The sequence below is a fragment of the Gopherus evgoodei genome, chromosome 1 (genome assembly GCF_007399415.2).
Source record: "Gopherus evgoodei ecotype Sinaloan lineage chromosome 1, rGopEvg1_v1.p, whole genome shotgun sequence".
In the NCBI taxonomy this organism is placed as follows: domain Eukaryota; kingdom Metazoa; phylum Chordata; order Testudines; family Testudinidae; genus Gopherus; species Gopherus evgoodei.
In genome coordinates, this window is record NC_044322.1 from 1,220,468 (window position 1) to 1,232,248 (window position 11,781).

Consider the following 11,781-nt stretch of genomic DNA (forward strand, 5'->3'; position numbering starts at 1 on the left):
GAAATAATGACTTGAGCCCATAAAATCTCTGTACTGAGGATAGAATGTACAATCCCTCACCATTAATGACAAACAGAAATGGCTAGAAAATGGTCCCAGAGCATCCTGGATTTAACATCTCGGTCCCAGTGCTCCACTGCTTCAGTCACCTACCAGTGGTCCCTGCACACGGCGGTTGTATTTATCTGGGCCCCCACATGTTGCAGAGTTGCCCACTGTCATTATATAAAGAGCATATTCTCAGCTTGCGAGCTGTTCCTGTGTAGCAGTCCCTGAAGCACCACGTGGTGTTTATGTGTGTAACAAGGGAAGCCGTGCAGGTGCCTGCCTTGGCATTTACCACTCATGAGATTTCTCACTGCTGAGTCACAGTCACTGATTACCCTCCAGCCAACGGAGCAGGTATGATGGGAGGCACCTCACCCCCTGTAGAGGAAGAGCTGTGGGGATCCTGGGGCATGTCAGAGGTTGTGAGAGTCAGGGATGACTGGGGAGCGTGGAGAAGATACTGGCCACCAGAGTGCTGTTGGAATCAGGTCAACCTCAGAGGGGAAGGAGAGTATGGGCAGGGGGTCAGAATATGAAAGATGATTGAAGCAGATGAGGAGCAAAGTGTGGTGGGTTCCCCCTGAGGTACTACCCGTAACTGGGTTATCAGTGAGCCCTCTGACTCACCAGCCTGGACCTTCCCTCTCAATGTGTTGCTGAGACAAACTGCAGACCCACTCCCAGTACAACACCTCCACCAGCATTCACACAGGCAGGGACACACTCAGCTGCAGTTATTTGCAAGTTTTCTCACCAGGCACTACATGAAACAAAAATGGAGAAGCTACAGCCAAAATAACCACCAGCTATGTAGCCTAGGACCTCAGAGTTGTACTATCCTGCCCTGGACCAATCTCTGAGCAGTATGCATTTGTTAACCAGTTCGTTCCCCCCCGCCTCGTATTGGAAAGAAGAATGCACAGTTGTGGCATCTAAACTCAGATTTTTCTCTAAGACACTTCACTTAAAGGCACACTGGGTTTAGATTAAAAGATAAAACATGTTTATTAATTACAACAGACAGATTTTAAGTGATTATACGGGATAGCAAACAGTTCAAAGCAGATTACCTAGCAAATAATCAAACATGCAAACTAAGCTTTTCACACTAGTTTGATTGCCTATGAACTAGCACTTTCTTAACGTGATTGAGGATACAAGTAGTCTGGCAGATTCTCAAGGCACAAACTACATTTGAGTTGCAGTTTGGGTTTCTCAGGTTTCCCTGCACAGCCTAGCAATCTCTTTAGCCTGGGTCCAGCACCTCCCTCAGTTCTTTCTTTGTTTCCGGGAGTCCCCTTATGTGGGGAATTAGGAACCACTGCCACCCACCCCACATAGAGCAAGTATCTACCTTCTCCCTGGTCCTAGACCACCCTCACCCCCTGCTGCAGAGCAGCTGAACTAACTGAGCAGCTGGCAGGGACTCTGTCCCCTCTGCTTCACTCCACTCCATTCCGAGTGACTGGTTGACAGTCTGTGGCTTTGGGCTTCCTGATCCCAGGGAAGCCCGAAGCAGCAGACTGTCTGTCACCTGCAGCCTGGAGGAGTAGTAAAGCAGTGGCTGAGGCCTCCTTTCCTCCCGCAAACCCCACCCCGCAGGCTGCTTATCAGTGACGGAGAGTGGGGTGGTGGAGAAGAAAGGAGCCCTCAGCTGGCCAGCTAAGAGGAGAAGCAAGTGAGGGGGGTGGGGGAAGAAGAGAAATCCAGGGTTCGAGTCATAGGGGAATGGACTGTAGAGCCATTATAAATCTGGTACTACCCAGGACAAAACAAGCTCACAGAAATACCTCCTCAGTCTAGGATAAAATCAGTGTCAGCCTGCACCGGGGAAAAGGGGGAGATCAGCTTGAACTGCCTTTCTGGGGGTGAAGGGAATCCCAGCAGCTGCTCAACCTGTGCAGGGAAGGAGAGAGGGACAGACCCGGTGGGAGGGAGCAGGGACTTGGAGACCAAAAGGAGCCAGTGTGAGTAACTCTTCCTCATAGTGATACAAATATTTAATGTATTGCAGCCCATTAGAAACACACACATTCCTGAGGCTACTGCTGACATTGCCCCGAGACTGTAGTGGGGTTGCTCATGCGAAGAGGGATGGTCTGGAAGGAGGAAGGTGTCAGAGAACCTGCTACAATGTAGTCCATGTTACATTACAGTCTGAGATGCCCTGCAACTCAGGAGACCTCATTGCACCTCATTTGTCTGTGCAATAGCCAGGATGTCCATTCCCTGTTTCACCCAGTTTCAGGACTCTGTGCCACTGTGCTCTGGGTACTGAATGTCTCAGCCTCCCCGGTCCACATATACTGTGCATTCCTGGACCTCCCCCGGGGAGATTTCCAACACCACCTGATTTCCTCTAAGTGAGAAACATGTTTTTATTTTTACTGCCTTCTGGTGCTTCTCTTCCTCTTCCTTTTCCTTGCCACCAGAAATGCAAGGGCACACAGAGAGAAGACTCCTTTCCCTTCATGAAAAAAAATGTAATCCTATTTGTTTGAAATCTCTAAGCCTTTGAGTTTGAGATTTCAGCAACTCTTCTGTCAGTTCTTCATTGGTCCAAAAGCACTCATCCATCCTTAGAGGCCACTGGATGACTCCAGTTGAAGTCAGTGTAGGCTCATAGCGGGTGTAAGTCATGACATTGATTTAACTCCCTACATGTGGATTTAGGGTGAAATCCTGGCCAAGTTTGGAGACTTTTCTTTGATCTTAATGGGACCAAGATTTCACTCTTAGTGTTTAAATTTCAGTTCCAAGCTGTGAAAATCACGGCTTCGGGTCCTGCTACAGAGAGCGCTGTTCTGTTAGGGTGCTGAAAGAGTTTGTAAAAAAAACCCAGTTTATGATGCACTATGAAACCGGCTATGAAGGACAGGTATTCTGAAATACGTGCTCCTGATTTTCTCAAGGAGGTCAGTGTCAATCTGGAGTAACCCAGTGAAGGCAGAAAATGAGAGCAGAATATAGCCAGTGTGAGACCCATTCTTGTTGTGAACCCTCTTGTAATACAGGTACCAAGTGCAGAAGCTTTGGCTGCACTTTCTAACAGGACAGTGAAGTTGCTGAATTGAAAAACTTGAATGAACCAGAGGAATAACCACCCCACCCCCAAAAAGGAAGCTACTGAGACAGATAGAAGGACAAAGTAAGAGACAAAGAACTGCTTTTTAAATCAACAATTTGTCTAAACTGTTTCCAGCACATTTGTAGTTCCAATTTTACCAGGTAAATCCACTGGTGTTTCTGACAATATTAAACAGTTCAAATCTCTGTGCTGGTGAATTCCTGCCCAGGTGGTTCTTGACTTAAACCTTGGAACACTTTGTGAGCCCTCAGCACTAACTTTAATGCAGAAACAGGCAACTTACCATAATTCTGCTATGGAAATCTCCTTACTGGAACAGGAAAGCATAGCCTTGATAATCAGTGTACTGATCTCACATATCTGACACTCACTGTGCTGGAAACAGCCTTTATGATTCCTCTGTACAGTCCCTACAGACTCTCAGGTTGGCCAGGACTCCCAGATAATTCCCTCAGTTCTTTGAGCAGCAGGAAGAGCAGACAATAGACCCTGGAGATCTTCAGCTTGAGAGCCTCCCCGAGGAGTGAAGAAACGATTCTCCGATACCAGGGGCTCAGATTGTCAGGGCAAAATGAGTATTTCAGTATGTTCAGCCTAGCAATTGACAATGGCTTTCTTTTCTTACCCACCTTCTGAAGTGAAGAAACAGATTGACAGAGCCAGAAGAATATCGAGATGTCACCTACTCCAGGAAAGGCCCAACAAAGAAAGTAACAGAAAGCCACTAGCCGTCACTTTCAGCCCCCAACTAAAACCTCTCCAGCACATCATCAAGGATCCACAACCTGTCCTGAAGGACGATCTCTCACTCTCACAGATCTTGGGATACAGGCCAGTCCTCTCTTACAGGCAGCCCCCCAACCTGAAGCAAATACTTACCAGCAATCACACAACAAAAACATTAACACAGGAACCTAGCCTTGCAACAAAGCCCATTGCCAATTCTGTCCACATATCCTATTCAAGGGATACCACCATAGGACCTAATCACATCAGCCATATCATCAGAGGCTCATTCATCTGCACATCTACCAACTTGTATGCCATCATGTGCCAGCAATGCCTCTCTGCTGTGTACATTGGCCAAACTGGACAGTCTCTACGCAAAAGAATAAATGGACACAAATCAGACGTCAAGAATTATAACATTCAAAAACCAGTCGGAGAACATTTCAACCTCCCTGGTCACTCATTTATAGACCTCAAAGTCACAATATTCCAACAAAAGAACTTCAAAAACAGACTCCAACAAGAAACTACAGAATTGGAATTAATTTGTAAACTGGACACCATTAAATTAGGCTTGAATAAAGACTGAGAGTGGATGAATCATTATACGAAGTAAAACTATTTCCCCATGCTAATTTTTCCCCTACTGTTACTCACACCTTCTTGTCAACTGTTGGAAAAAGGCCATCCTGATTATGACTACAAAAGCTTTTTTTCTCCTGCTGATAATAGCCCACTTTAATTGATTACTGTCATTATAGTTGGTATGGCAACATCTATTTTTTCATGTTCTCTGTGTATATATATCTTCCTACTGTATTTTCCACTGCATGAATCTGATGAAGAGGGTTTTAACCCATGAAAGCTTATGCCCACATTAATGTGTTAGTCTCGAAGATACCACAAGGACTCTTCGTTCTTTTTGTCTTCTCTGTGTGTAATGTGCTGCCATCTGCACTATGTGTGGGAATGCTGCCACGAGATACGGGACCAAAAAACATTTTTAATTGATCATAGTAGTGTATCACTTCATACAGCCCATGCAGTTGTATTATCCAGTCCATTAGCCTGAAAAGTCACTGCCACCCTGTGGCGGTCAAATGATGTGATCCTTAATTAATGATGGTCAAAGGGTGTGGAAAAGGCTTTCTTCTCCCAGGATTCTGGCATCAAAGGTATTTGCCAGTATCCCTTTGCAAGGTCTAAAGTGGATATATATCTGGCAGGTCTTAATTATTCTAATAGTTCTTCTACTCTCTGCATCAGTTAAGCATCAGATTTCAATTCTGTGTTGATCTTTCAGAAATTGATGAAGAAATGGGTTGTGTCATCCTGCCTCAGATCTAGTACCAAGGGACTTCTCCACTCACTATGCCATTCCCTCACCACTTCCAGGGCCAAAATGACCTGGAGTTCATCTCAGATAGTATTCCACATTTTTTGAGGGAACAGCCATGGATCTTCCCTGATCTGTTGCCCTGTGGCCATTTCAGTATGGTGTTATTTCAGCCTACTGTGGTAAGAACACAATGGTAAAGAAAACAAACAACTGCTACATCTGGATCTTTTGTTTGGGCTGCAGTCCCTCAACCATACTGGAGTCACAAGTATCTGGGGGTCTAATTTGGGCTCTGGGGGGTGTGAGTGTGATGGGTTGTCACCCTGGGATGCAGTCTGGGAGTGGTTGGAACTGCTGCACCCTTCTAATCACCCAGCTGGGCTGGCCCTATTTTCACACGGCATTGCTGTTGATTCAGCCTCTTCAGGCTTTCTTATAAACCAACACGTCAGCAGATGGCATCACATACCGAAACTGAGCTACCTGAGGGCTTACCTAAGCCAACCAAGTACAAACAGGAGACACCAGGCACTTCACCGTGGTCTGTTCAATGTAAGTTCATTAATAGAGTTCACCAGATAGAAAGTAGACTGAGAATGTGTTCTCCCTGTCTCATAACACAAGATCAAGAGGTTATTCAATTCATATTGCCTGAGTGCACATCATATGGTTGCAATTGGCTTGATCACATTCTGGGGTACACACCCCTCAAATCCAGGGTAACACAGTCCAGTTCTCAAAAGCACGCAGTTATACAACTTTCTAGTAGAATGGCCTCAATTCCAGCACCAGTGTCCTGTATTAGCACTTTCCAGTGGAAACATTTGGTTTATCCTCCAAGCTTCCTGAAGGTTTGGAAGTAGAAAAATCAGGTAAATTTTGCTCACCAGATCACTGCGTATATGATAAAGAAGTTCAGCATTGTAGTTGCTTAATTTGTCTTCATCAATCAGAAAGCATAGCTTCAGTTCATCAAACTGATCAAGAACTCTGTTAACACAGGGTCTAATGGAAAGCCACTGAACTTCCAAAAACTGCAGTATCTCCTTGCGGTCTGGAAGAGCCAAGTGTCCGGGTGTGTGGAGGTGGGGGCTGATGGGTGATGCTGAAAGAGCTCAGGTAACAGACAGAAAGGGAACTCAGCAACTGAGAGAACAGTGCTTGGAGATGGAAACATAAGATGTCAGGTGTGAGGAGCTTCTCAGACTCTGAACTTCCTCAATGCTGAGCTCAGCCAAACTGGAACAGAGCACCCTTCAGTCACAAGGAGATCTCCTTTCCCCCTCTTGTCACACAGGTTTAAAGTCAGTGGTGCCAGATGATCATCATCTGCTGGTGTACTGATCTGCTTTGTCATGAAGGTCTTTGGTTTTGATAGGGTTGAGCATGGAGGGGATGAGGAAATACAGGTTGGCCAAGATGATGTGAATGTGGGGAGCGATGCTCTGACCAAACCGGTGTGTCAGAGTGGAGAAGAAGAAGGAAGGATAGGACATGAACATCACATGATCTCGCTGTGCTGATGTTGACAGCTTTCTAGTGGACTTTCTTCTCTGAGATTCTGAGGATGGCCCTGATGATCAGACCGTAGGACAAGGCAATGAGCATCAGTTCTAATCTGGTGACTACAAATACTATCACCAAGACGTATGTCCTGCTGACTGTGATGTCATGTGGTCTCAGTATGTATGGGGGATAATGCAGTAGGCATATAATGACTGCGTGATCAGGAGCAGGAGCATGGACAGAATGAAGAGAACAGTTCCTACCAAACCCACGACTCCTAGCTTAAGTATTTGTACATGTGTGAGGATAGTGGCGTATCTCAGAGAGTTGCATATGGCAACTTAGTGATCAAAAGCCATTGTCCCGATGATGTCTGAGTGCATCACAGAACCTGCATGAAGGAAGAACATCTGAGTGAGGCAGCCATCCACAATAATGACTTTCAAATTGAATAAAAATATTCATAGTGCCTTTGGCACGACGGAGGTAGACATGCTGATTTCTATGAGCACCAGCATGCTAAGCAGCAAGTAGATTGGTTTGTGCAGGGTCTGCTCTTTGCCTTCAACACACAGAACTATGAAATTTCACAACAGGCCCATGACATAGAAAGCAGAGAAAGGAATGGAAATCCAGATGTGAGCAATTTCCAGGAAAGGGATACCCATGAAGAGAAAAGTTGAAGAGTCAGAGGGGGTGAAGATTAAAGATGCTATGAGGTGGTCAATGTGTCGATCAGACTCAGAAATTCTCAAGCTGCCTGTGAAGGGAGAGAAGCACAGCAAAGGGGGTGGATTAAACGCTTTATAACAAATAGTACGGTAAATATTTTATAGTTACTAACAATCTAGAAAGGAGGCTGAGCTGTGAGGTGGCAACATTTACAAATAGCAACAGATTACTTAGGTCACAGTCAAGTCGACAGAAGTCCTCAGAGGGAACTAATCTAGCTAGGTGAATGGGCAGCATGACGGCAGATGATTTTCTATGTCAAACACTACAACATGCAAGCCCATTGGAGGAAAAAGCTTGAACTCCTCAAACACCTAGCAAAGTTCTAACTTAACTGTATGAACTCAGGACAGGTACTTGGGAGTCATGGTACACAGCTCCTTGAAACACTGCTCACATTGCAAGCATGGACAGAAACTAAGCAAAACATTGGGATTCAGGAGGACTGGGATGGGGAATCATACAGAAAATACTAAGCCATGAGATCAGATAATGTTTCACCTTCCTCTGGATCCTTCTGTGTAGTACTGGGATCCCTTCTCACATAGGATAATGCAGAACTAGAGGGGTTCAGGCAAGGGCAACAAGATTGATCAAGGGTCATACAGAGAGAAGTTGAAAAGACTGGGATTGTTACCTTACAATGGAGATGAATTAGAGAGGACATGAGAAAAGTTAATACAATGCTGACTGGTAGAGAGTAGATTGAGTACTTCTCCCTATCCCATAACACAAAATCAAGAGGATATTCAATTAAACTGAAGTGTGGCAAATTCAAAACAGATAAAAAAAATGCTTTCTTCACTCAATGCCTAATTAGACTGAGGAACTTGTTTCCACAAAAGGTAGTTGAGACCATAAGCTAAGTCAGAATCAGGAAGGGTTTGGACATTTAAATGGATAGTGAGACTATCCAGTTACAATACTTACAGTTAAATAAATATGTGGAAAGCCTAATAGCTCATGTGTTTCAGGGCACTAGCTAATCTGTAGCTGTTATGTGTAGGGAATGATACCCTCAGGATGGTTAGGTCATTCCCCCCCCTCCACCTATTGCTGGGTTTCTTACACCTTCTACTGCAGGAATGGGGCTGTTGTGATAGATTTTTGCTACCAATTTACCTGTGGCTTCAGGTGATCAGGCTGAAGCCACAGGATTTTTTTAGGGGAGGAGATGATGAGATACACCAAGTGTTTATGTTTGAAAGCTTTATTAATAAAATAACAGTGGAGAGTGATGGGCGCTCCCCATGTTACTTAGAGGAAGGAAGAAAGCGTTAGTGCTCCAAGCCCTAACCCACTTCCAGACTCACACACACTCTACCCACTGCTGGCCAAGCCTGGGTGTAATGGAAGAAGAAGAGGGGGTAGGGTGGACAAGAGTTCTGTCCTGGGCCCAGGCCATTCAAGGTCCGCTGTTGATCTCTGACTTGCTTTGGCTTTTTGGAAGGTTTTTAAGTCCCGAGTTCTTTGGGGGGTGTTTTCATTCAGGGCCCTCTGTGCCTGGTGCTTTTTGTACCAGTCCAAACTGCTTTTTGTGGCCTTCTTATCTTTTCCCAAAATGCATCATCTTCAGGAACTCATAGCTCTGCTTCCCCCCATTTCCCACTGGTCATTTTGCTTGTGTTTTCCATTTTTGCATCCCTGGTTTAATGTACTTTTTTTCTTTTCTTATGGCTGTCCATGGCTGAGTGAGAGATTAACACCGCTGCTGATTTCCATGACCTTGGATTGGGGACAGCGTAGCGTCTTATCATAGCACTGAGCCAGCTAGCTACAGTGTAGAGTTAACCCATTTTTCGCTCTCTTCCTTCTTTCCTCTCTTGGCATCTTGCTACCTGCAAAGGAATCTTCCATTCCACATTCACATCTTTGACCTTCCCTTCCCAACCCCCAAAATGCCTTGCAATGCTTTCAACCATGACAGCAACATACAATGCTGATCTGCCCTCCCATGGAACCCCCTGAGAAAGGGAGTCTTTGGCCCTGTGACACTGTTACTTTCATAGAAAGGACACTGGACTAGACAGGCAATAGGTTTGATCCATGATGCTATTCTTGTTTTGGAAAGGAGCCAAGTTTCCACCATGGAAACAGAGATTATCATGCAGAGGGATGGCTTTGTACTCAATAGAATGGGCATGAAGGGCCCAGGGGTCTTGATATTTAGGGCTACAGGCCTGCATCTCTGTAATTTCTCTTGTTTCTTTTGATGGGGCACTTTCTTGAAGCCATCCAGCTTTTTCTGAGACATAAGTTACAGGTGTTAACAGACAAGTGTAAGCAGAGACGTGTTTGCAACTCAGCTGCTAATCATTTTCATACATGAATTTCAATGAATTTTGCAGATGACACAGAAATTGGGACATGGTAAATAATGAAGAGGACAGGTCACTGTTTCAGAGCAGTCTAGATTGGTTGGTAAACTGGGTCGACGCAACCAATATGTGTTCTGATATAGCTATGTTGATGTCTAAGGATATGTTCAGACTACCCGCTGTATCAGCGGGTAGCAATCGATTTTTCGGGGATTGATATATCACGTCTCATCTAGACGCGATATATCGATCCCCAAACACGCTCCCGTCGACTCTGGAACTCCACTGGTGCGAGCGGTGGTAGCGGAGTTGACACAGGCAGCCGTGGACATCAATCCCGCGCTGTGAGGACCCCAGGTAAATCAATCTAAGATATTTCGACTTCAGCTACTCTATTCACCTAGCTGAAGTTGCATATCTTAGATCGATATCCCTCCCCCCAGTGTAGACCAGCCCTAAATCTAGGAACAAAGAATGTAGCATGATGGAGGACTATCATGTGAATCACAATGGCTCTGAATAAGATTTGGAGGCGTGAAGGATAATTAGCTAAATATGAGCTCCCAATGTGACTATGTGGCCGAAAAGGGAAATATTGATCCCTGGATGATAACCAGGGGAATCTCAAGTAGAGGTGGAGAAATTATTTTACCCTTGCGTTTGACACTAGTGAAACTGTTGTTGGAGTTCTGTGTCTAGTTCTGGTGTCCACGATTAAAGATGGATGTTGATACACTGAAATGGGTTCAGAGTAGAATCACAGGAATCAATAAAAGATAAAAAAAGCCACTGCCTTATAATGATAGACTCAAATATCTCAATCTTTTCATTTCACAAAAGTTGTTAAGGAGTGACTTGAACACAGTCTGTAACTACCTGCATGGGAAACAAATGTTTATTAATAGACCTCTCAGCCTATCATACAGAGGTGAAACGTGACCCAATGGTTGCAAGTTGAAGTTAAGGAAATTCTGACTGGAAATAAGGCATAATTTTTTTTAAACGGTGAGAGTAATTAATCTTTGGAACAATTTAGCAAGGGTCTTTGCACATTCTTCATCACTGAGAATGTTTAAATCAAGGTTGGATGTTTCTCTAAAAGATCTGCACTAGGAATAATTGTGGGGAATTCTTAGGCCGCTGCTATACAGACTAGATGATCACAATGGACCCTTCTGATGATGGAATCAACAAACATGTTCCCAGGAGTGAGCTGGAGACATTTTGCCTGCAAGCTCGTGCCTGAACCTAATGAAGATTTTTTTTTATTCGTGACAATGGTAAAAATTCCCCTATGGGGAGAAATTCTCATGTGATTGAGGTTCCTTGGAAACATTACACTAGAGTGTATATTTCACAAGGCTTAGGGATCCCATGAGGCACTGCATGGATGAACATTTTAGGTGAGAAACATAAAGACTTGAGCCCATAAAGTATCCGCACTGAGGAATGAATGTATAACCCTCGCCATGAGTGGTTAACTGAGCTGGTGAGGAAATGGTTCCAGAGCAGACTGGTTTTAATGTCTGTGTCACAGTGGTCCACTGTTTCATTCAGCACTGTTTCATTCAGTGGTTTCTGCACATCTAGGCCTTCACATGTCCCAGAGTTGCCAGCTCTCTACATCATGTGCATACTTCTCCACTTGCGAATTGTTCTGTGTAGAAGTCCTTGAAGCACCAGGCAGTGCTATGGGTTTAACAAGAGAAACCTCAGAAGTATCTGTCTTGGCCTTTGCCACTCGTGAGATTTCTCACTGGTGAGACACAGTCACTGATTATCCCCCAGCTGACGGATGGGAGGCACCTAACCCCATGCAGGGGAAGAGTTTTGGGGTCTAGGGGCAGCTCGGAAATTGAGAGAGCCAAGGATGACTGTGGAACATGGAGAGGACATTGATGACCAGTGTGCTGTTGTAATCAGGGCAGCTTGGGAGGGGAAGGGCAGTACTGAGAGGATCAGAATACGTTGGGAGATTGAAACCTCTGAGGAGCAAAGTGTGATGTGTTTCCCCATGATGT